The sequence below is a fragment of the Macrobrachium nipponense genome, chromosome 6 (assembly GCF_015104395.2).
Source record: "Macrobrachium nipponense isolate FS-2020 chromosome 6, ASM1510439v2, whole genome shotgun sequence".
Lineage (NCBI taxonomy): Eukaryota > Metazoa > Arthropoda > Malacostraca > Decapoda > Palaemonidae > Macrobrachium > Macrobrachium nipponense.
This window is the reverse complement of record NC_061108.1, coordinates 99,595,934-99,622,268: the sequence shown is the minus strand read 5'-3', so window position 1 is coordinate 99,622,268 and position 26,335 is coordinate 99,595,934. Positions and strand designations below refer to the sequence as shown.

The window sequence follows — 26,335 nt, the reverse complement described above, 5'->3', positions numbered from 1 at the left end:
AGCATAAAGAAATGGAAGGCATTGGCAAAGAAGAAGCGCACTTGTTCGTACACTCTAGAAAGGGGACATCAAGATCCATGGAATTAACATTGCAGGATAAAGGGAGAAAGGTGAAGCAAGGGAAATATATAATAATAAAAAAGAACACTGGGTAATCATTACTGAACTCAGAAATATTTTCACTCTCCGAGGGCTCTACACCTCCGTCACATTCGGAACTCGTACAAGTGCCGACCTCGAATAGCGTGACCCAAATGTAGGCGGGTTGTAACGAGCTTAAATTAGGTCGAGTGAGAAGACAAATAAGAAAACTGGGGTGAAAAGTCAAGAAAACTCATAATACAAACAAGTAGCACATCACTAAATCCTTTCAGTATATCTTCCTTTGTATTGATTTGGTTAAAGACGCAGTGGAATAAAAAGATATATTTTTGCACTTTCTGCGTAAATCTAAAATGTAAAAGGGGTCCTACTTTAGGTGTCCTTTGTGACGATTTTCATAGTTTTATAGGGGATAAGGATTTACAGATTCTTTAAGAACCTATTAAGTCCTTAGTTTTCGCCATACCAGTTTGGATTGTTTCTGTACCAAACTTTAAATAGTTACTAGTAAACTTGGTCTGATATTTGTAAATTTCTCCAGATTTTCACTGCTTGAATCAATGCTCTTTCCAGTCTGGTCAGAAGAAATATAATAGCTCATATTTCTTTTGACTACTTTTCTGTGTTTTTACTAAGTACTGAATTATTCTCATGTTTGATTTCATTCTCTCTTTAGTGCGAAAAGGTGTTTCTCACGATATGGTCCACCAGGAACCATTATGTCTATGCCACTGACGTTTTGTGGTCCTCCATTATGTTTCAGTAGTCAGAGCAAGAGCTGCTCCCGTCACAAAATCTGTTGATTTTTCTCAGCAATATTTTCCGATTAGATTTTGTCCAGTGACTGGACTGACATATCTGTTTCCAGCAAGTTTAGTTTGAAAATTGTATCTGAGTAAGGAACTCACAATTTAGTGAAATTCAGTTTCTACAAGAATTATTTTCTATCCAGTTTTCTTTCTACGCACTCATCTGTTTCTTCTCGATTTCGTCGGATGATGGCTCTCTATATCTATTGTAGAATCCAGCCTCTCTCCCCTGTCATTCGAGACGTTCAAATTGTTACAGACAAGCATTGTAAAAGCCTTTATTGTAAGTTCAAACGATCATGCTCAAAGTAAGGGATTGTGCTAGTTTTCGAAGCATTATGGTGGTCGCGGCTATTTTTGTTTGAAATTTCGTTCTAGCATTTTAACCTTGTGTTGCTTTTCGTCTAAAGACTGAATCCAAGGCAAAGCGTTTAGCCAAATTAATTGCTCTTCAACCTGTATTGTCTTTCATTGTCAATGGCCTGCAATTTTTTTTTATCTTTTTTTATTTTTTTGTTCGGGTGCAATTTCGGTTAGTGTTTAGTGGGACATGACGTCGAATTTATCATCCTTTAATGCGAACACCTAAACACACTTTAGTTGCCTGTTCTAACGTTGACTGTCAGCTGGAATAATTTTTCTGCATAATTCAGGTGATACATATAAACTTCTCTGAGCTTGTTCTGTCACTTCCCTTGTGATTAAACCTCACTTCCTTTTTTACCTTTGTCTTTGTCTTACATTTGATAAAGAATTTTATTGCATAATGCTTCGGCCTACAAGAAAGGAGTGAGAATTTTGTTTTGCCTCTCCGAGGAGTGTAATCATTATTTGGGAAAGTGTAGAATTATTCACCAGTGGAATATGGTATTCTCACTATTATCCTTGTAACAAGACGGATCAACCGATTCTTGGTTACAGTTCTGAGCCTATTATTAATGGTGGTGTAGATATAATATATACTATATATATATATATATATATATATATATATATATATATATATATATATCTGTATGAATGTATAAAATTACCACGAAAATTCTTGGAAGGGGGATTAGTGCCGTCAGTGCACCTCATGTGGTGCACTGTAGGGCATACTCAAGGTTCTGTGCAGCGTCCTTTCGGCCCCTAGCTTCAACCCCTTTCATTCCTTTTACTGCAGCTCGTTTCATGTTCTCTTTCTTCCATCTTACTTTCCACCCTCTCCTAACAACACCTATCGAACATTTTACTGTCAATTTATGTTTCAGCGCTGAATGACGTCATAATTCCCAGTACATGGCCTTTGGCCTAAATTTTATATTCAATTCCATTCAACACGAAAATTTATATTTTCAATTTATCCTACTCTGAAGCTCAGGAAGAAGGAATGAAAGCGTAGGATTAAGGACTCCACCTTGAAAAATGAAAATAAAAGCCGTGAATTCTGAAACTTGTGACTGATTGTGGGAGTCTGACGAAAACCAAACCAAGTTGTCAGAGAAAGAAGAACGTGTTTAATCCTACTAAATCAAAACAGGGAGTCACCAATCCATTACTACCCACCTTGTAGCAGCAGACTTTTCCTTCTCTCGATGTGCAGTTCACTATTCTTTCAACTCAACTTAGATCAACACATTAGAAACTAGTCCCAGAGGAGCTTGTGCTCTAGTGTCCAGAGCAACTTTCCTCTCGAACTACTTCTCTCCTTCGGTGGGCGATCTGGAATAAACCATGATGGAAGCCAGCAATCCCATGCTCGCCCATAACCTTCATTCCAGCCCTCGAGAGGTTTCCAGGCAGTTCTTAATACAGTCGAAAATACAGTAAGGAGAGGAGGTTATTTTCTTATATTTTCTAGATGACGTATATGCCCAGTCTACTCTACATATATAGTACACATTTTTCTTCGAAATTGTTATCAAAACCATTAAAATGGCTGAAATTAATCACGATACTAACTCGCAACTGCTTGTGAAGCCCCGCAACACTTTGACCTAATCCTTTTAGCAGCAACTGGTTCAGAGTTTCTAGATTCGGCTACACCAGTGTCAGCGAAGTATGTCAAGCTAAAGGAATAATCGAATTTAAATCACATTCTTTTTCATTTACTTGGGTCCAGGTAACACAGGTGTTCGTTGCTCGCACGAGAGGAACAAAGGCCCCAGGTAGTCTGTTAATGTCTTTGAAAAGTGAGTCTACAATACAATAAAATATAAAAATATCCCGTGACAAAAATTTGTATAGATTTTGAGGACAACCATACTTCCAGTTAGCTAAGGGTTACAGAACCTAAAGCTAACCAATTTTTGGAAGTTCCGAAGTAAATATTTTCAGTCGGTGGGCAGATTTAAGATCTTATTGCAGAATAGTATCAACAAAAGCAAGAACCGAATGACCCACATAGAAACAGCAAAGAAAGGAATCTAGAACGTCAAAATAGATAATGCCACAGCCATCCTTTTGGGTGTAAAGTCTTAGAGGTTACCACCTCAACCTTGGCACACATTCGAACAAGACGGCGTCTTACCTAGCGTGCGTGAGTCGTTGCCGTCTTAGACAGATGATCGGGTAACTTGCAAAAGACTCTCTTTTATGATTTGGTTTTGTTCTCTTGGAATACAGGCCTCTTTCTGCCAGTACATTTTATCTCCATTGCTAGTCTTCGAGCTAAAGTTTCATAATAACGGTGGAGTGACGATGAATTGAATAGCTAAATGTACTGTGCGAATGACGTTGAGGTTATGGTCTATTCTGATTCATAATTTGTAGTTATACATGGTTTTTTTTATTCTCTCAATCCTCCCAGCATCAGTTTACCCGGGTGGATGCACAGAATAAGTTAACAAGATATTTTCTCGAGTAACCCAATTCTTTACAGCTTCAGAACTGCTCAAGCGAGGACAAAAACTGTTAACTTATTTGTGAATGTTCATTGGACAGTGACTGAAATGGATATTATTACGGAGCTGAGGGGCTCTTCTAGATGTACTTGAGAGTAACGTTAATTTTTTTATAAAGTCAACTGACCAGAATTCAGAAAAAAAATGTGTTTATGGATGGCAGTATCACAAGATGTTGACATATTTTGTTGCCAAACGAAAATTCGAATAATAATAATAATAATGATTTGCTAAACCTGGTTAATTTTGCTGATTATGTAGTTCACAAACTTGAAATAGTCAGGCAAATTTCTTCCAAGGAGATCACTTGAACGTAATTGAATGCTGTGAATGAAATTGTGTCTAACGTACGCTTCTTTCGTAGAAGCGTTTCTGAGGCCTTACTAGGTAATATATAACTATTGGAGATCTTAGATTTTTCTGTTAGGTAGTTTAGTCCTTGACCTAGACCTAGCACTTTCATTAAATCAACAGTCTGATAGTCCTGCATAGAAAAAGTCTATATGTGCAAACATGTATCATATTGTTATTAATTTTTTTTCAGAAAAGGACAGTAGACTGCCAGGCTCACTGCCCTTTGTACAAAGAAAGATTCTCAATGTGGATAGGCATATTAGAACAGTTTACAAAGCACCAGCTGATCAAAAACGATCTTACAGTAGTTCTTTCAGTGCAAGGTACTTTGAACTTTCCGAGATGTGAATATTCCGGTAAGTGAAGATTAGTTTTTCATCTTTTTCACAAGGAACATTTTGAGCTCTCGGGAAATTAGAACATTACAGTTTAACGGATTTGAATAGGGCCTGTGTCAATTTACTATAACTGATGTCATGTGTAGGACGGTAAGATCACTTGATGCTAGCACCAAGGCCTATGATCATAAGTCATAGAAGAGGTCGGTTGGGTGGTTTAGATTAAGCTGGCTTATGACACGGCATGGGTACAAGAGACCTGATTGTAAGCCTCTGGGCTTTGGTCAATCAACTTGAGAGGCCAACCCGGTTCTCTGTCACAACAAAAATGGTAATTTTCCCTTCTTCCATCTTTATTCCCGAATTCTGGGTCCAGTTTCATTTTGGGTTATTTCTTGGGGACACGCAGTCTCCTGCAGTCTGCAGTCAGTGTTTTTTGCGAAGATTATTGTCAGGGTACCTCTGGTATGAAATTGTTGGTATTTAGGTTGAAATAAAGATCTGTTTCTTCGGTGTCTTCGTGGGTAGGATTTTTTTTTTTTTTTTTTTTTTTACTTGTCAGATCATTTATCTTGTTAGATTTTAGCACATTTTATAGTTAGATTTTAAGAAACTGAATTATAATTATACATGTATATAATTTATATGTATACACACATATTATACTATATATATGTATATATATATATAATATATATATATATATATATATATATATATATAATACATGAAGAGAGAAAAGAAACCAAGGTTTAATCTGAAATTATCCAGTAACTGATAAACTTTAGCAAAATAATTTTCCAGCCCCCCCCCCCACCCAACAAAAAATATTTTAAATCTTAAATATAACAAATTCTGATAAGCAATCAAGCGTAACGTATCTAATTCCCCTTTTCAGACTTCTAACTCATGCAGAGGTACCTAGAATCAAAGCATTTCTTTAAGAAAAGTTAACTTGTGGTTTAAGCATTTTCCGCTTATTAAAATACTCACATTTAGTTATAATTAAGGTTTTGTTCTACATTCAGGTCCTAAGAGGCTTATGTGTCACTGATGGGAGACATTATGTTATATACTACTCATAAGGGTTGTCGTTTCCCGTCTTGTTCCCAGTGCGCAAATCATGGTGATGAATCCCGTAAGGGGTAGCGCCGTTATTGCACCTCATATGCTGCACTGTTGGCATTATTTAATGTTCTTTGCAGCGAGCCTTCGCCCCCTATCTGCAACCCCTTTCGTTCCTTTTACTGTACCTCATTTCATATCCTCTTTCTTTCGTCATACTTTCCACCCTGTCCTAACAATTGAAAGGGCTGCTGCTAGGTTTTCCTCCTGTTACACCTTTCAAACCTTTCTACTGTCAATTTTTCGTTTCGGCGCTAAATGACCTCATAGGTCCCAGTGCTTGCCCTTTGGGCTAAGTTCTGTATTCAATGAAATTCAATTCAGTGATTGTAATAGGAAGGAGACGAGGCTTTCCAAAGCTTTCAGGCGTTTCTTTTTTGTTCGTTGAAAAAATTATCAGTATTTAATGATCTTTGTGATCAACATCACTCAACAAACATTTAAACGTAACGATTCCCCTATTCTTTAAGACTTGTCATTGGTAACATTCATTGACGCACATTATCGCACAAAATACGGCACGACAAATATCCAATGACCATGAAGTAACTTACTTAAATATGCTCTGTGGTTATAATTCCTTAAGTTATACTGAACTGCTAAGTTATAATACACTTATAATACACTACTTTTAGAGAACAGTTAATATTCAAGGTTTCAGAAAATACTGATTAAAAGGCCGTTTTAAAGGATTTGGTCAAAATCATATCGTAAAAATAAACTCGGAAACTTCCAATTCAATCGAAACTGTTTTCCGAAATATATACAACAGACCTTGGTTTTAAAGGAGCGTTCTGGTATAACAACTGCATTTGACAGTCATCTGAAAGACAATTAGAAAACAAATCATAGTTCTGCCAAAAGAAGTTAATTCTTTTAAAACAATGTTCTTTTCCTGGAAATATATTTGGAAATGACGAGGGAAAACCACGATGACGATTGCACGGATGATTCAAGTGAGGGAACTTCCGCTGCCTCTAGAATGCCTCACGAACAAGAGGAGGACGACAAAGCAACGTAGAGTCTATGGCAGCTAAAATCCTTCCATGTTATGGCAGGTTGACGCGATTAAGACCAAGCAAGGGCTTCTGCATCCGGGAGTCGTTCAGTTGTGTAAGGCGCAGAAGCTTTCCGTGCTGTGGCTGTATGTACACAGAAGTCCCTAATCCTTTGTCACCTCTTTACCCTTATAGCGTTGCGGTGACGCCTATATGTGGGTTATATCGCTCCTCTCTTGCTCTTTACTTATGTCCCCGAGCCTTGCTTGACTTTTCTGAAACTTCTGAGAGGAAGAGTACAGGGGCCATAATGTTTCATTTTAGTTTGAGTAAAATGCTTAGTAAGATCAATAAAGCTTATCACATTTTATTGCTTTTATTGTTAATAAACCGAGAAGGTTATGTTAAAAAGTCTGGTAAAGTTGCAAATAAAATAAAGATTATCACATTATATTGCTTTTGTTGTTAATAAACCGAGAAGATTATGTTAAAAAGTCTAGTAAAGTTGCAAATAATAAGTAGGCTTGAACGTGTACAAGTATCAGTTTATCGTTCCTAATTAAAAATCATCGTAGTTATGCAACAAAACTAGAGCCTGGTGCTCCGATCATACTAGGTCAGGAACAAGAGAAGAGATAGACACCATTACTGACCTCACACCCTCCGGAAATTACCCTTAATACCATACTTGACACCAAATCAGAGATTGAGCCGCTCGAATTGGAACGCAGGGTTCGTCGCAACGAAGGCAACTAAGGTGCCTTCATACAGGCGGTGCAGAGACCGGCAGCAATTGGAAGACTACTTGCTCGCTTGGTTTGAATGTGGATCTAGTACTTTTGTCAACTTTCCAGTTACTTGAAGAAAACAGGAACTTCTTGCTATTAGCGAAAGAACACGTAAATGACGCAAAGGATTTGGATGATCGAGCCAGTCACGTACTGGCCAAAGATAGAAGAGTAGGGCTGCTGACATCCAAACATCCATGATACCTCTGCTCGTGATGCGTCCATTCCTCCAAACCTCACTGATACTTTATTACTACACATTTCTGCAAAATAAACTTATGTACGAAATTAACATATACTTTATAATGAAGCTCGAATTTTACAGAACATTACTTTTTTTCTGAAACTACAAATAAAAAAAAAAACCGTGCAGAGGGGGAACTATACAAAGAAAAATAAAACTCATAAATTATGCTTTGACTAATATAGATATACGAGTTTATACATGTATGTATGTATGTATGTATGTATGTATGTATGTATATACATACATATATATATATATATATAATATATATATATATATATATATATATATATATCTATTTACATATATATATATTAGAGAGATAGAGAGAGAGAGAGAGAGAGAGAGAGAGAGAGAGAGAGAGAGAGAGAGCTTCCCTGATGAGTAGCAAGTCTTCAGTCACATAATAGAGCAATATTGGTTGTCATACACTTCTAAATTTACAATATAAGAAGTTCATGTCAGGCGTCTAAAAGGTCATCTTTATTCAGCAAAAGGGCGATCCGCCCATGTTAATTGCTTGGATTACTTTTATAGTTCATTTATCTTATGTTATATTTTTCCTTTGTTATCTCGCTCAAATATTTCATGCTTTGCTTCGGTATTTCTTTTTCCGTACTGGGATGCTCTCCATTTTGAAACCCGTGTCCTTGTTACAGTCTGTTTTCCATCTAGGCTGCAGCTTAACTAATTATCGTCGTCATCAGTCAACACAGCAACTGCCTTAAGCGATGTCATTCATATTTCATCATTTACATTTTTATTTTCTAAGCTGGTTACTGAAGTCCCAAAACCAACCCTATTAGTATTATTATTATTATTATTATTATTATTATTATTATTATTATTATTATTATTATTATTATTATTATTTCGGAAGGAGACCCTCTCGTAGACATGTTTTGTTAAAAATGACTGCTGCTTCAGCACTATTAATCTTATAAAGAGTCTTCTCTATCTTTCTGATGACGGCTTTCTCGTTGTTGCTCGCCAGTCTAAGCAACAACGAGAAAGCCGTCATCAGAAAGATAGAGAAGACTCTTTATAAGATTAATAGTGCTGAAGCAGCAGTCATATTATTATTATTATTTTTTTGCTCTATCACAGTCCTCTAATTCGACTGGGAGGTATTTATAGTGTGGGGTTCCGGGTTGCATCCTGCCTCCTTAGGAGTCCATCACTTTTCTTACTATGTGCGCCGTTTCTAGGATCACACTCTTCTGCATGAGTCCTGGAGTTACTTCAGCCTCTAGTTTTTCCAGATTCCTTTTCAGGGATCTTAGGATCGTGCCTAGTGTTTCTATGATTATGGGTACAATTTCCACTGGCATATCCCATATCCTTCTTATTTCTATTTTCAGGTCTTGATACTTATTCAATTTTTCCCTTTCTTTCTCTTCAACTCTGATGTCCCATGGTATTGCGACATCAATGAGTGATACTTTCTTCTTGATTTTGTCAATCAACGTCAAATCTAGTCTGTTTGCACGTATCACCCTATCTGTTCTGATACCATAGTCCCAGAGGATCTTTGCCTGATCGTTTTCTATCACTCCTTCAGGTATTATTATTATTATTATTATTATTATTATTATTATTATTATTATTATTATTATTATTATTATTATTATTATTATTATTATTATTGTTTATTTATTTTTTTTTTTTGCTCTATCACAGTCCTCCAATTCGACTGGGTGGTATTTATAGTGTGGGGTTCCGGGTTGCATCCTGCCTCCTTAGGAGTCCATCACTTTTCTTACTATGTGTGCCGTTTCTAGGATCACACTCTTCTGCATGAGTCCTGGAGCTACTTCAGCCTCTAGTTTTTCTAGATTCCTTTTCAGGGATCTTGGGATCGTGCCTAGTGCTCCTATGATTATGGGTACGATTTCCACTGGCATATCCCATATCCTTCTTATTTCTATTTTCAGATCTTGATACTTATCCAATTTTTCCCTCTCTTTCTCTTCAACTCTGGTGTCCCATGGTATTGCGACATCAATGAGTGATACTTTCTTCTTGACTTTGTCAATCAACGTCACGTCTGGTCTGTTTGCACGTATCACCCTATCTGTTCTGATACCATAGTCCCAGAGGATCTTTGCCTGATCGTTTTCTATCACTCCTTCAGGTTGGTGCTCGTACCACTTATTACTGCAAGGTAGCTGATGTTTCTTGCACAGGCTCCAGTGGAGGGCTTTTGCCACTGAATCATGCCTCTTTTTGTACTGGTTCTGTGCAAGTGCCGGGCATTCACTTGCTATGTGGTTTATGGTTTCATTTTTCGTATTGCACTTCCTACATATGGGAGAGATGTTATTTCCGTCTATCGTTCTTTGAACATATCTGGTTCTTAGGGCCTGATCTTGTGCCGCTGTTATCATTCCTTCAGTTTCCTTCTTTAGCTCTCCCCTCTGTAGCCATTGCCATGTGTCATCGCTGGCTAGTTCTTTAGTCTGTCTCATGTATTGTCCGTGCATTGGTTTGTTGTGCCAGTCCTCTGTTCTGTCTGTCATTCTCCTGTCTCTGTATATTTCTGGTTCTTCGTCTACTTTTATTAGTCCTTCTTCCCATGCACTCTTTAGCCACTCGTCTTCACTGGTTTTCAGATATTGCCCCAGTGCTCTGTTTTCGATGTTGACGCAGTCCTCTATACTTAGTAGTCCTCTCCCTCCTTCCTTTCGTGTTATGTATAGTCTGTCCGTATTTGCGCTTGGGTGTAGTACTTTGTGTATTGTCATATGTTTCCTGGTTTTCTGATCTATGCTGCGGAGTTCTGCCTTCGTCCATTCCACTATTCCTGCACTGTATCTGATTACTGGCACTGCCCATGTGTTTACGGCTTTTATCATATTTCCGGCATTGAGTTTTGACTTGAGTATCGCCTTGAGTCTCTGCATATATTCTTTCCTGATCGTGTCCTTCATCTCTTGGTGTTTTATATCCCCTCCTTCCATTATTCCCAGGTATTTGTATCCTGTCTCATCTATGTGTTTGATGTTGCTCCCATCTGGTAGCTTTATCCCTTCAGTTCTCGTTACTTTGCCTTTTTGTATGTTGACCAAGGCGCATTTTTCTATTCCAAACTCCATCCTGATGTCCCCAGATACAATCCTTACAGTCTGGATTAGGGTATCTATTTCCTTGATGCTCTTACCATACAGCTTGATGTCGTCCATGAACATCAGATGGTTAATTCTGTTGCCTCTTTTCTTGAGTTGGTACCCGGCATCCATCTTCTGTAGTACTTTTGTCATTGGGAATCATGGCTACTACGAAGAGTAGTGGGGACAGTGAGTCGCCCTGGAAGATCCTCTCCTGATATTAACCTCTGCTAGTCTTATTCCAGAGCTTGTAAGTATTGTATTCCAGTTGCGCATTGTATTTTTGAGGAAGCTGATGGTGTTTTCCTCTGCCCCATATATTTTCAGGCATTCTATTAGCCATGTGTGTGGTATCATGTCGAAGGCTTTCTTATAGTCTATCCATGCCATGCTTAGGTTGGTTTTCCTTCTCCTACTGTTCTTCATTATCATTTTGTCTATCAGGAGCTGGTCTTTTGTGCCCCTACACTTCCTTCTGCAGCCTTTCTGTTGGTGGGGGATGGTGTTTGTCTCCTCTAGGTAGTTGTATAGCCTTTCACTGATGATACCTGTTAGTAACTTCCACATTATTGGTAGGCAGGTGATAGGCCTGTAGTTACTGGCTATATTTCCCTTACTCCTGTCTTTTTGTACTAAGGATGTTCTTCCTGTGGTCATCCATTTGGGTGCTTGGTGATTTGAGATACAATGCTGGAGTTGTTCTGCTATTCGTGGGTGTAGGGCCTTGAAGTTTTTGAGCCAGTATCCATGGACTTCATCGGGACCTGGGGCTTTCCAGTTTGGCATTTTCTTTAGTTGGTGTCTGACTGTGTCTGTCGTGATCTCTGTGAATCTTTGTTTTATTCTCCCTGTTTCTTCTTCCTTGATTTCCTGGAGCCATGTTGCATGTTTGTTGTGTGCTACCGGATTGCTCCATATGTTTTCCCAGAGTCTCTTACTTGATTCGGCTTCAGGAATTTCTGGGTGGTTGTCTTCCCCTCTTAGTTGGCTGTATAGTCTTTTCTGGTTGGTTCCGAATAGTTTGTTCTGTTGGTATCCCTTATTCCTGTTCATGTACCGTTGGATCTTATGTGCTTTGGCCTTAAGCCTCTGTTTGACATCTTCTATTGTGTTGTTTAGTCCCCTCTCTTGTACTTTGTATTTCTCGTTGAGTTCCTCCCTTGTTTTCTTGCTTCTTAGCCTTTTTTCTGCCATCTCTTTCAGTTTACTCAAGTTAGATCTCATCACCACGATTTGCTTTTCCAGGCGCCTTTTCCAAGGAGGTTGCTGTTTTGGTTTCTGTTGGGTTGGTTGTGCTGGTGGTGTTGGTGTTCGAATCCCCATCAGTTCTGCTACTAATCTTGCTCCTGCATATGTCAAGTTATTTGTTTCTGTGATACTGGTGGTGTGTATTATGCCCATTATTTCATTGACCTCACTTGTTTTCTCCCTTAATTTTTTGGTGTTGTAGGCTTTCATGGAGGGGATCTTTGTTCTCTCTGTATCTGGCTCCATCCATTGTCTAATCTTTTCTACCCATTCCGTCCTCTCTGTTACTTCGTCGGTGTTTCTTCGTGTGTCGTTGTTTGATACCTCATCCTCCCTGTCGTCTTCTGTGGCATCGTCTCTCAGTTCGTCTTCGTGTAATTCGTTGTCGTGTGACATTTCCCTTTCCAGTTCTTCTCTTTCTGTTGGGGAGAGCCAGTTCTTTTTCGTTATGTTCCTTACTTGGTCTGCCAGCCTCTGCTCTGTTTGGGGGGTGTTATTCCTCTCATTCCAGATGTTGACCAATCTTCTTCTATATCCTCTCTCTGTCGGGTATTCTTGAGTCACGGAATGTGATTTTTTTATATTATTATTATTATTATTATTATTATTATTATTATTATTATTATTATTATTATTATTATTATTATTAGTTATGATTATTATTATTATTATTATTATTATTATTTATTATTATGATTATCTATTATTATTCTAAGACTGGACATTTACGTTTGCATGTAACTACTTACGTTTTTACCTATCCATTAAATTCGACTTAAAGGGTTGAATCAGATATGTGTACACCTTTCGCAACTCAAAATTTGATGCCCCCAGAAGCTTTTCCTCGCAATCATCATCATCCATCAATGCCACCCACGCCCATCAACAGTTCAGTACACATTGTAAAACCTCTTCTTTTTACCACAAGCTTGCACCTACACCTTATCTTATTATTCTCCCCACCATTTTAAATAAATCTGAAACAGCCATAAGGTCACTTAATATATATTTGTCTGTATATGTTTGTCTCTTGACCTTGCACTGAGGCGGGAAAAATCCTATTGTAGCTGTCCTTTAATAGAGCTTACGCTTGATTCTTTTGGAAGCTACGACTCCTGGAATTACCCTAAGTTTTCCAGTGAAAATGCCTAACCTTAAATAGAGCCATATTCGCGTATTCGTTTGACTTCGGCGTCATCACTTTCTTTAAGGAAAATTCTCTCTCTCTCTCTCTCTCTCTCTCTCTCTCTCTCTCTCTCTCTCTCTCTCTCTCTCTCTCATTCAGTGTTGAGTTCTATATTGGTAAGTTGTTCCCAGAAAAAATGTGCTGACTATCACTGCCACAGGATTATACGACTTTTATTCTTGTATTTTCCTTTTTCTGTCAATGTCTTTCGAACTTTGCTTTTCCTTCTCGTCGCTTCTGGTTAAAAATGTCGTGTATGTTTCTTTAAGCACAAACTGGATTAAGTTTTTTTTATCACTACTCTAAAGAAACTGGGAACTAAACTTGTAGGACAAAACCAGGTGATCCTGTCATTGAGAACCAATTAACTCTTAAAATTACAAATTCGTTTTGATAATAGGGGTTTCAGGGATGTTCATATGGTACCTAAGGAAGACATTCTTACATTTTAATTCCTGCACTGGAAGACGACCGCAAAGCATTTCTAGTGGGTCACTGCTGCAATGAGTAACCAAATGGTTCCATTGCTGAAATTTCGACTAAAATTTACAAGTGATAGAAACAAAACTTTAAATTCCAGTACTAAATGAGCCCCACAGCACCAGTTGAATGGAAAGAAATAATAACAATCTTTTAGTCGTCGATATAACAGCCCTTGAACGCTGAAGACAAACAGAGCATAAGAGAATAATGCTTATTAGGAAGACAAGAAGCTGAACCAATACGGTAAAACATATCCAGTTAATTAGATGCCACAAAAGTTATCTTTCAGTATTAGGGTATGATCTACATTGTAATGAGCAATACGCATCTCTGTCTATTAGCTTTTGAAGCTACAGGTGCATGCTGTTCTCTGGAGTGAGATGATTTCAATTTTTCCCTGTAATCTATGGTATCTTGACCGTCCATTAGTATATGGTGATATGGTTGGTCCGATGCGCTTTGTATCAGAGAGATCACAGTTTTCGGTCTTATTACGCGCTTTCTATCTCCTGATTTAGGATTTCTGTCTTTTTCATTATAAGGGATAAGTGGATGTGCTTTTAGGATGTGCCAGCAGCGAAAAAGTTTATACGTAGATTAACTACAACCGGAGAAACTATTTCAAATAACTGCAAAATGATTGACAACGATGAGGTAAGCCTATAACGTCATTAACTGTGATACGTTTAGTAGTTTAATCATTTCTTTCGTCCAATTAACCTAAAGTAAACTCATAAGTTGTTACTTTTCAGAGATTTTAGAATCTTAGGTACGATATTCCGTTTTCGTTTTGTATTTATTTATTAATACAGTTATAAACACGGCTTAGTGTTTACATGCAAAAGATGTGGCCAGCAATATTGTCATATTTATTTTCGTTCGTTATTACCTATTGCAGTTTGCAATTTGTTTTTCTTTCTGCATTCTATTCCAGTTTGTTCTTCCTTGAATCCGAAAGGGGAATATTCAGTGAAACTAACTTCTTCAGGAGGGGATTATTGCAGTTGTTGTGATTGCTGGATTGTCCTGATTTCGTTCTGTTGAGTTAGTGGTCCCTTCCAACACATTTAACTATTACTTGCAACTGATTCTTGTCATGACTGAAATTCTTCGACATCAGTCTTTCAGAGGAGAGTGTGTGGGCATCTATGACGAGACATCCCGAAAACAACTCGCAAATTACTTGTTGAGACTGAGGGACCATTCTGTAATCTTCCTTCTTTCAGCAGGTGAGTCTGTCTTTTCTTTCTGGATTAGGTCGCACTATTTTCCTTTTGCCGCTTTCTTACATCTGAACGAAGGTTAGATGAGGGCAGTGAATTGCCTCTCCCATCGGCCTTTGAGTAAAAATGCATAATCACGCTTGAAATACCAATGAATCGCGTTGCGCTACGCCTTATCCAATTAAAAAAAAAAAACTCTCCTCAAGCTGTTTTGTTATTTCCACGTAGAAAGCTCGCAAGCTGGAAATGGGACACCTTAAGGTAACATATGGCAATATCGTATTCCGTTTAGTTAGGAGGTTTCGTAAAACGGGAAGTGAATGTGCTACTAATAGCTAGGCACGTTGTTACTAATGTTGAGCACATTGTATGAAGACCTAGAAAGTCCATCCCTACCCTTCCAATAGAACTCTCGCTCTACAAATCTATAGACTGGAAACGTCCCAAAACTGGGATTACAAAGAAGTAACACATCTATAATGAGCTCATTCATAATTATGAAGCTAAGATTCTTACAGGAAAACTGATAGTTATTTTGATATTGCTGGTGGAGATCAAAGGAAGAAGAATAGCTTTGCGGTTGATCAGAATGGAGAATTGTTTGCTTAGAGCAAGAGCAGTATCCAAATGAAGTCATTCGCAATACCACAACTGCTTCCTACAACAGGGTTATGTTTTTGTCTGGTTCGTTTGTGTGTTAACAAGGTTATGCAAATAGTGATGAGTGGATTCTTAGGAAAATGTGGTCATAGGTGGGGCCTTGCCCTTAAGTTTTAAACTAAACGAGACAAAGTTCATATTTGGCACGTAAGTTCCACTAATAATATAGTTTTCCTCGTTTTGTAACTGACTGATTCAGTATAGTATTTAACTAGGAAAGCCTCCATAGTAGCAAAATCACTAGGATCGGAATTTTCACGATGATAAAAGTAATTCTGCTTGAAGGTTAGGTAATTACGCGGCAGACCTTCGGCACTCTTCATTGAAGGTAAATATTGGAACATTAAAATCATATACCAAAGCTGATTTGCAGTCCTCTTAACAAAGTATCAGAAGATGTCAAATGAGACTGACACTTATCTTAGGCTCTGGGCAATATATATAACTATTATATATATCATATATATATATATTATTATATCTATATATATATATATATATATATATATATATATATATATATATAATATATATATATGATAATATATGTATATAAATTGACGACTTTGCGTTCTTTACATTTGTTAGATTTATGGTGTGCAACAGTCATAAAAATTTTATCTCAACCGCTAACTACATGATGCAGGAAACCACAGTACCATTAGTCCATGATCTGCATATACCGTACCGCTAAAATACTCGGTATGGACTGATATTTAAAGCTGTGTGGTGTATAATCTAAAGAATGACAGTTACGAAGGGACAAAGTAACGAACGCATTGGCTGAATAGCCTACTATACATCCGGGAGCACCCACTGCTGTCGTTCATCGTTCATGGTAAGACAGGGGTTAGTAGGCTTCACTGGAACGCCAATGGTAAACCCATGATACTTAGTCTTAAGGAGGACACCCAGGAAAGGAAATTCTGTTCCGCCGGCTAGAACGACAAATAGACTGCGATAAGAGAACGTCACTCATGAGAATAGAATTAGTCAAAAAAAAAAAAAAAGTCTTTGGAGTTGATGTTATGTTTCTCTCTACAATAAAAATTCAACACGAATTTTCATCTCAGAAAAAATTTGCATTTTTCTTGTACACAGGCCAGGATGTTTCTACATTAATCATACTGCCCCACGTGGTTTCCACATTCCATGAATTGTAAAATTTGTGGTAATTTTTCATTTTGGTCTTGTTTTCAATCAGATTTTAGGCTTTACGTACCTTTATGCTGGAGCGTTAGTTTGTAAATTAATCGTAGCCCTGAAGAGTGCCATAAGACAATGAATAAATAAACTGAGGAACCAAGTAGCAGTTTCTGCTTATCACTTGAAGACTGAAGAAAATGCTAAAAATAATGGAAACATCTCCAGAAAGCAGTAGAGGCCGCGTGGGCATTAGAACTTAAATGCGCATTTTTTTCAGCTAAGCTCTATTATCTAAGGTGCAGCTAGAGTTTTAAAAAAATGGGCACTTTGATAGTCAAAAATTTCTTTGAACTCTTCTTTAAATGTTGTCGCATGAATTTTAAATTTTCACGTAATTATTCTTTTCCTGGTGGTCACTAAAAATCGGCTAAAGAGCAAATATATAAGGCTTTTTTCTGATACGGTTTTTTTCACACTAAAGGCCAATAGATGAATGGCCAAGGTCCTCATAAAATCATGAATCAGTTAACAGAAGAACCAGCGGGGGACGTGGAAAACAACGATCTCAATTTTAATAATTAAAACGCGATTAAGACGGCTTATGTCAAATAGCAAACGTTGAATCCTTAGATTACTATAAGAAAATAAAGTAAAATAGTTTAAAAAATACCGAAACCTCCTTAATATGTAACATCGACAACAACAAAAAGGGATTTGAACCTGTTTGAGAACAGAAAGGTGTTCGAGGAGAGTTAATAACTAATATTGCTTTAAAATTAAGATAGCGATTAGATCAACGGACGCCGAGTGGTCATCTTTGCCTCTCGGTAAAGCTGACTTCATTGTTCATCCCCCCCCCCCCCCCCCCTCCAATTAGTAATTCAAAATGCTGCCATCAACAGCTTGAACAGTTCTTTGTCGATATATTTCTAAGGACCTGGGCTCATTAAAACACAGTCTCCAACAGTCGAGGAGGAAAAAGTGAATACGAGAGTAAACCATCTCAACACAGAATTGCTAAATTCTGTAATCCACTCAAGTATCAAACCTCTCAAATCTAGAAAATTGATAACATGTAATATGATCAAAAAGCGCTCAGGTCACAACTTACAGCAATGGTAAGTATAATCATTGAATACATAAAAAGACAGATCGAAAAAAGTGCTGTAACATAATTACTCATGTTAAATGTAGAATTCTCACCTGGTTCTTATCTTCCTTTGGTATAAATAACTTCTCTTTCAAAGACGCAGTGAAATTGTTCTTCACAGTCTGGTCTCCTCGGGAACGTTGTCGTTCTCATTCTTTTTTCTTCTTCTCCTTTTCTCTAGGCTGGAGGCAAGAGCAATGAAGGCTGGACAGATGGTGAAGGTATGTTAGAAAAATGTGTAAGAACGTAAACAAAGAGAATACAGCGGCTCTGGGCTCTGGGTGCGTAACGCTAGCTAAGGCGCAATTAAAAACAAGATTTGAATGTGCGTAAATCATGAAGATGATCTAAGACAACCAGCTTTTTTTTATACAATATCATCATGACAATATTTTGTCACATCAGTGTTGGTGTTCTAGACTAGCCGTTAGAGAAAGGATTTCATCTTTTGCCTCTCATAAGAAAATATCAGGCTCCAGGTTTTTTTTTTTTTTTTTTTTTTTTTGAGATATTATCTTTCGCTGAAAATATGCTTGACGGTGTGAACATAAACGTCTTTTATTTAGATGGGGAATACCGACATTTAGGTGGTGAGGCCACATAATAAGTCAGATTACTTATAGTCTGCTCAAATGCATTATAGTTAGCTGATGGTTCTTAAATAGTCATTGAAGCAAATTTACCTTGAGAGCAGAGCACGGAGTAGTCTGTATATCTTGCTCTATCAAGAAAAAGTTTATGGTAGAATGTTCTCTCCACTAAATTACCTCAATGTGTTTATTTTACTCTCACTATCTATGTGAATGTGTGTGATTGAAAACCTTGTTATTTCCGTATTCGATCTCTCACAAATAATACATAGCAACAGTCTGCTTCTTTTAACAATGTTTCGGATTATGAAAATGAAGAAAGATCATGTGAAGTTGAAATTCGGTTTAAGAAAAAAATATAGGTCAGTAACACTAGTGTGGTTTCGGGCGCTGTAATCGAGTTGATTTGTTTGCTTCCTTTGTTGTGACGAACATTCAACGCATTTTCTTATCTACTAGTCTCTCCCGATTAGTTTCAAATTAGTACACTGTGGTATTTTTTGTCTTTGACCACGATGGTTGTAATGCCAGTTCATTGGGGAGCTATTTAATCGATCTGTCATTATTTATCCAGCTGTCTCCTCTCCACTTTTAAAATCTATTCTTGTTCCCCACCCAACCTTTTTTTTCCTTTTTCTTTTTTTTTTTTGTTAAACAGAAGTGTACTTACATTAATGGTAAATATTAGAGCAAGTGTGGTGTATGTAAATAGGTTTTTCTGTTGAAGTCCTTCATTTTAAAATGCAGCATATGCTTCATAATTTGTCCAAATTTCTCTTGCATAGCATTAACCAGTATCCTAATTGCGTTTTATATACTCAGGGTGTAGCTGATTATGTGTGTGTATGTATAAACCAAGAAAAAAACATCCTTCAAGTCTATATATAATAAAGAACGAGAAATGACAGCAAGACAAACAAACGAACAAGAACGCCCAAACCCTTGTTCAAAGACATATTATTTGCTGTGCACACAAAGTAAATGTAAAGCTTGCACCAAAAATGTTGCTCTTTGCAGTTGACCTATAATTACTTAAAGCACATAAGGTGCGATACGAAAAGAACGATAAGAGCATACATATAAAAAAAGATAATTTTTTTCCATTGCTCAATTAAGCAAGCTGTAAATTTTAAACAGTGAATGAAAGGAAAAGATAAGTTGTTCCAGCGGCCCATTGTCTTCCTCGAATTTGAAGCGGCCTGCGCTTGTGAGAGTGAAAAATAGCAGAGATCCACAAGAATAGGCAGTTCAGTTCAAGTGCATGATTGACGATTTACTTCGCGAAACCACCGAATCATTGGGGTCAAAGGACTCCCATCCCAACGGCAAACAAGCAAAAGATGCCAAGAGCTCGAAAAGAAACCCGCGTTTGTAGCGCCGGCCACACAATTTCTATGGCTTTAGACTAAGGTACGATGCGGCCATGTTCCTGCTGAAAGGGGATAGACATACTATACACGAATGCCGTTCACCTCCGGAGACGTAAAAATGGCTATAAAGTCCACTTCCGGAGACGTAAAAATCCGTTATCTACAGGTTTCATACCTCTTCGCAAAGAACAAGTAGGCTATTTTATTTTAGATCTACACATTCCTACAAACGCTGTCCCAACAGTTAAGGCATGTGTTTGTATTTATTTACATTAGTGCTGAGGTAATTTTTCGTAAAATATGGTCAGTGTGTCAAATCTCAATAGACCTACCTGTAAGCAACACAATTGCAATTATTTCCGTATGTGAGAAATACTGTATAATGTTCATAGTGCCGCAAAAAAAAAAAAAAAAATTAATCACTGCACTATAGAATATGTATTTTTTAAGTTCCCATATCATTTCGATTTGATGTTCTGACATAACTTTCAAAGAATTTTGAATGAAAATGCTCCGTCAGAATTTCTGTTGTAATTCGCTTAAGAGCTGTGGACACTTGTTCCTCTTTATGTTCTGAGAAGTTGACCCTTCATTTTTATTTCTGGTATACAGTATACATCATATTGGGGCATGGCGTTTGCAAACTCGTCATGAAAACCACACATTTCAAAGAAAAAGACGTGTATGATGGTATTTCAGAAAACATTTAGTGCTCTATACGTTCGTATGTATACAAGCATAAATAAATAAAACTGTCTTTTAGTAGGACCTAATTTCCAAGAAATATCTAATTCATCATTAAACTAGCGAATCATGCACTTTCCGTGCATGCCATTTTTTCCTTATAATTGGACGGTAACGTATTTCATGACGCATTTAGTAGTGGATTTAAGGGGATGGGGCCCCACGTGGTCACGTGCGCCCCCCCCCCCCCCCCCCATATGAATAAATCAATATTAGTAGCGCTTATTTCAACAACAACAACAACTACGTACTACTGTTTATATATGTGTATACATATTTAATTATCAATTTAATATGTACCGTATGTGTACACCACTCACACGCACATTAAACGTCAGTCAGCAACCCCCTCCTGTTTTTTCCTCATTTCTTTGGTACGTACCGAGGCCCTCCTACGTAGACAAACTTCCGAGAGGCTGTGACGTCACCGACAACGCCCGTCACGTCGCTATTCCCTTGAGCTTTCTTATGACGTGTATGGAGTTTTACCAAAATTTTAATAAAATAGAATCCTTATATTTGGACGATGGTGGGTGTGCCTTGCATGGCACAGCAAGGAGAGAATCGGTTGCAGCTTCCCGCTGATAAGGATCACTCGTAATCAGTGTTGCCCTGAACTCTGTATGGACTAATAAAGCTTCAGAGGTTAGCTATCTTTCTCTAGCCCTCACACTGTGTGAAATCTATGTTCCATAAAAATGATTTCTTAATAGCTTGATTATGTGTGGCGCATCAGAAAATGCAAATACACTCCGATCTGTGCATGAATTTTTAAATGAAACTTTAAAATTCACTGTCTTTAGAAAGTCTCAAGAAACTTATACCTTGCCCTGTGGTGTTATCCTCTTGAGTTATTACAACCATAAACTGAGCAATAGAAACCAAGAACCTTTTTGCTTTCAAGTGCAATTTCAAACTAGCCGACTTACTTGGTTCACTCAGCAAAGGCAGACATAATACGAGGCAAGATGGGAATCAGTGACGTCATATTTTGCCACCGCTCACGAGTGTTAGACCTGTCACAATCTCTTGCACTTCCTGTCTTCCTCTTAACACTTCTGACTCTCACATTTTTCATCAACCTGGTGTCCTCCTGACAGAGTTAACTCAGGATCTCATCTTGCTGTCCAACCACCTCAACTTGTTTTTTAATGCAGAGTGGCTGAAGTTTTGGCCAATGCTTGGATTTTTGGCCTAAATTCCGTGAATCCATGATTCCTGAGAAAAACTAGTACCTTCCCAGCTTTTTTCTAAGTTGTTTGTTTAATAATGTCACAAAAGTGAAGCTCCCAACTTGGGTTGTGTCTAGTGCATTGTGAGAAAGAATGGGTATCTTGTCTGGAATGTCTTCTGTTATTTTCAACTGGAATTGTGGGTACATGGGAAAACGCTGAACCAAGATTGATTGTTTCGTAATAAGTTTCACAAATTATGTAGGATTTTGGAAATCAGGCAGTCATGAAAAAATATGTGCACTATTTTTCCATGACTGAATTCTGCCTGTCCAACACACGTAAGGAATTCCACGTATGCCAATTGGCCACAAGAACGAGATGGTTCTGGATCGAATTTTGTTTTTGTGAAGTTTATTATTGCAATGATTTTGAAGCCCACCAATAGTCCATTTGAATATTAATTTGGGATTATATTGTCACCCCATAAGGGAATAAGTCCTTAAGAATCTTTTTGAAATTATGACCATGTTGTGACATTAAAAGACTTGTCTGCTGCTACCCAAGCTTTATTCAACTTAAACTTCAGTAGATTATTACATAAAACAACAGTGATTATAATTAGCAATGACCCCATAATAAATGTAATACAAATTACATAAGATCCCCAAAGTAAATCCAATTAAACCAAATAGATACAAAAGGAATAAACAAAAGGAAATACAAAAGAAAAGGGAATTACTTGGTGGTACATTGCTCCTACTGTCCCTCTGTCAGGTAAGTAAACAAAGTATGAAAAGATCACCAGACAAACAGTTCAGCGCGAGGTATGAAAGAGCAAAAGGACAAAACAGTTTAATAACATTCTTCCCCTCTAGATATAAAATTGGTTACGTCACTTCATAAGTAATCAATCCCATCCGTATCAGTTTGGAGCCCTTGACACCCAGGTTGATCTCCGTACTGGAGGCAATGCAGCCTCTGTTCCAATCTCAGCTTCTGGGTGAAGTTCCATGCCCTTCAGAAACTCTTGATGGGTTGTTGTGGATGACTCTGGAGAGTGAGATTGTACGGCCTTTGGTGACAATGGAACAGACGGAAGTTCTTGATTTTCAGCAACCGAATAGTCCCTAGGGCATGGGGCCAAGTCACGTATGGAAACCGTTGACTCTCGTCCGCTGGGATGTCTAATGTTAGCATATGTTGGGTTAGCATCTAATAGTTCAAATTCATCCACCAGGGGTTCATTATTGCTTGTTCTGACAAACCTCCTCAGTAATACTGGTCCTGACGACATAATCCATGAAGGCAGAGAGCTCCCAGAGGAAGGGATCTGAGTGAATGTATCACATCAGTGAGTACTAATTCCCAGTGCTGATCGGGAAGATTTATGGACCTGAGTGCCAGCTGAATTGCCTTCCATACAGTACCGTTGACCTGCTCCACTTGCCCATTACCAATTGGGTGAAAAGGGGTAGTTCGACTTGTTGCAACTCGCTTCTATGCGAGATAGGTTTTGAGCTCCCTGGACATGAATGAGGTTCCTTCATCTGAATGTATATACTGAGGCATCCCACACAGGCTGAATATTTGTTCTAACCACTTAATCACTGTAGTTGTGTTCATGTTGGGGCATGGAAAAGCAAAAGGAAAATGAGAATATTCATCAACCACAATAAGTAGATAGGAGTTGCGTGAGGCCGTCTAAGCTGGTCCCTTAAAGTCAATGCTTAATCTCTCCATTGGTTGTGTCGCATTGATGAGTGTTCCTTCTTGGAGTTTGTAGAACCTCGGTTTCAACTCAGCACATATCCTGCTGGAAGCACAGACCTTAGCGTCCTCAGTGGAAAAGGGAAGATTTTTCAATCTCACAAAGTGCAATAAGCGAGTCACTCCTGGATAGCACAGATTCCCATCTAGTTCAGTGAGGGTAGATGACGTGGAAACCACAGAACCGCAAAAAGCTCGAGTGAAGACATCAGGAACCACATTCTCTTTACCAGGGCGATAATGTACTGTATAACTGAAGGCTGGTTCCATCCGCCATCCCTGGATCTTATTATTCTTAACTTTAGTGCGTTTCCTGTTATCGAACATGAAGGCCACTGAACGTTGGCTGTAACGAGATCAAAGTGCTGTCTAGAAAGGAAATTACTCCACTTACGTACAGCTTCCACAATAGCCATGACCTCCTTTTCTACGATGTGATAGTGCACTTCACTTCCTTATAAAGTCCTAGACATGAAGGCCACAGGCCTGCCACTCTGGTTGAGTACTGCCAAGACTGCTACTTCTGAGGCATCACATTCGACCTCAAAAGGCAAATTTTCATCCACACAGTGTAGTGTTGCTACTTCAAGTTCCTGTTTGAGTAGTTCAAAAGCCTGCAAAGCTTCTTCATTTAAAGGAAATTTCTTTACTCTTGCCAGCGGTTGAATCTTAGTAGAAAAATTCTGTATCCATTTAGCATAATAGGCAAACATACCCATTGCCCTCTTTAAAGATCCTTGACTAGTAGAAGGTGATAGTTCTTGTAGAGGCCGGAGTCTTTCCAAGTCAGGCTTTATTATGCCATTTCCCACACAGTAGCCTAGAATGTTAATGGTATGCACAGATTTAATAGTTTTAGTAGCATTGAGAGTTAGGTTCCTCTTGCTGATGATCTCAAGAAAGCGCTGCACATTCTGATCATGTTGTTCTTGAGTGTGTCCAGCAATAGTGATAGTCCAAATATGGGAAAGCACCTTGTAAGTTTTCTTCTTTCACAAACTTCTCCATAGTTCGTTGAAAGACTTCTACTTCATTGGTAACTCCAAAAGGTACTCTACAGAACTGGTACAAGCATCCGTTGGCTTCAAAAGCTGCATACTCCTTGTCTGATTCCTTTAGTGGGACTTGGTGGTAAGCGCTTTTCAAGTCAAAAGTCGAAAATACACTATTGTTGAGAGTTCATTAAATATGGTGTCAGTCCTTGGTAATGGATAAGCATCCAGTTCTGTATACAGGTTTATAGTTTGCGAATAATCGACACACATCCTTTTCTTTTGCCGATTTAAGGGATCCTTAACCACCATAACTTGAACTCTCCACAGTGATATGCTATCCTCAATAACACCCTCAGCCAAGAGATGTCTAGTCTCTGCTTCAATGAATTCTTTGTTATCTTTACAGTAGTGTCTTAATATGGTGACAATAGGCTTACAATTAGGTAACAAATGTTGGAAGATAGAAGGCTCATCCACAGCAGCGGCTGCCAACGAACAGTAGGAGTTAGCACCAGATAAGTTGAGCGCAGGTTTCGGTCTACCATATTCAGTAGTCACTTTCTGATGCTGTTCTCGGAAGTCCTGACCAAGTAATACTCCCGAACATAAATCCTTCATCACTGCTAGACGCGTGGATGGATAAGTTTCTCCCTTAAGATGAAGAGTCAAGTCCACATTGACATAACCTGGAGAGTTTGTTTGCAAAGATTTCTGTGCTAAAGCACATCTTTATCGGTAGGATGTATTGGTAGCTTCAATTCCCATGCTACATCTGCATCTATATAACTGCCATCACTGCATGAGTCGACAAGGGCTGTCAACTTCTGTCCATTGATTGTTGTTGTAGTAGCTGCCCGATAGATAGTGGTTCCAGTGTTAGGCGCAAGAACAGATGACTGTGAGGGATCAAATACTGTAGCTGTTGTAGATTTACCTCCATATGCAGATTGTTTAGACAGGCATGCTTTTGCAAAGTGCCCCTTCTTGGCACATTTATTGCAAATGGAATCCCGAGCTGGACAGTGTGCACGAATATGATAGGGACCTCCACAAAAAAAAAAAAGCACTTTCTCTTCATGGACAGAGTAGCCACTAATACTTGATTTCCAGCAGTTACCTCACAGCTCTCAGACGTTGGTCCACTCTTCACATGATCATCTGCTATAAGAGCATGATCAGCAGTAACCACAGCAGCAGTATGCCAAACATGAGGAAGCATGTGACTGTAAGAACTAGCATTACATTGGGCAAGGTCTAAAGAGTAAGCCTGGTCATAAGCTGCCTGTAAGTTTAGAGTTTTATTTTCAAGAAGCTGCCAAATGATAGGGGCCATTTATAAAAGCATCCCTGATCAGCTCCTCTCTGTACTGTTCTGCACTAACTGCCTTTAAATTACAGTCCTTGCCCAATTTATGCAATTCTCTCAAAAACTCATCCAAAGTTTCTCAAAAACTCATCCAAAGTTTTGTTGGCGAGTAGCAAGTAAATGCCTGGTGAATATTTCAAGGCTTAACATATAACTTTTCCAATATAGAAATGGCAGTATCATAATTCACACACTCCTCAATGTATTCATACACATTATGACTGACATAGTTCACGAGTGTCCTCAGTTTATTTGGTGCCCTTTCACCACATTCTTGAATAAAGCTGGAAAACGTCTTGTGCCAATGCCGCCATTTCTTTGCTGCAGAAGGGGAGCTGGGGTCCAGATCCAGACGGGCAGGCTTCAATAGATTCTCCATGGTTTAAGCTGAATAAATTGTTGTGACATTAAAAGACTTGTCTGCTGATACCCAAGCTTTATTCAACTTAAACTTCAGTAGATTATTACCTGAAACAACC

At 38.2% G+C, this 26,335-nt stretch overlaps 1 protein-coding gene and 1 long non-coding RNA gene across 2 annotated transcripts in view; one reads left to right on the top strand and one right to left on the bottom strand.

Moving 5' to 3' along the window:
- LOC135216696 (transient receptor potential protein-like) overlaps positions 1 to 2,628 on the bottom strand; it is a 33,749-nt gene extending 31,121 nt beyond the window's left edge. The window contains exon 1 of the mRNA XM_064252119.1: positions 2,460 to 2,628. The gene's annotated coding sequence lies outside the window, so the exon portion shown is untranslated. The remainder of the gene's footprint in view (positions 1 to 2,459) is intronic.
- Positions 1 to 14,324, top strand: part of LOC135216697 (uncharacterized) — a 73,382-nt gene extending 59,058 nt beyond the window's left edge. The window contains exon 3 of the long non-coding RNA XR_010314890.1: positions 14,213 to 14,324. This is a non-coding gene — a long non-coding RNA (uncharacterized LOC135216697). The remainder of the gene's footprint in view (positions 1 to 14,212) is intronic.
- The last annotated feature ends 12,011 nt before the right edge of the window (positions 14,325 to 26,335 follow it).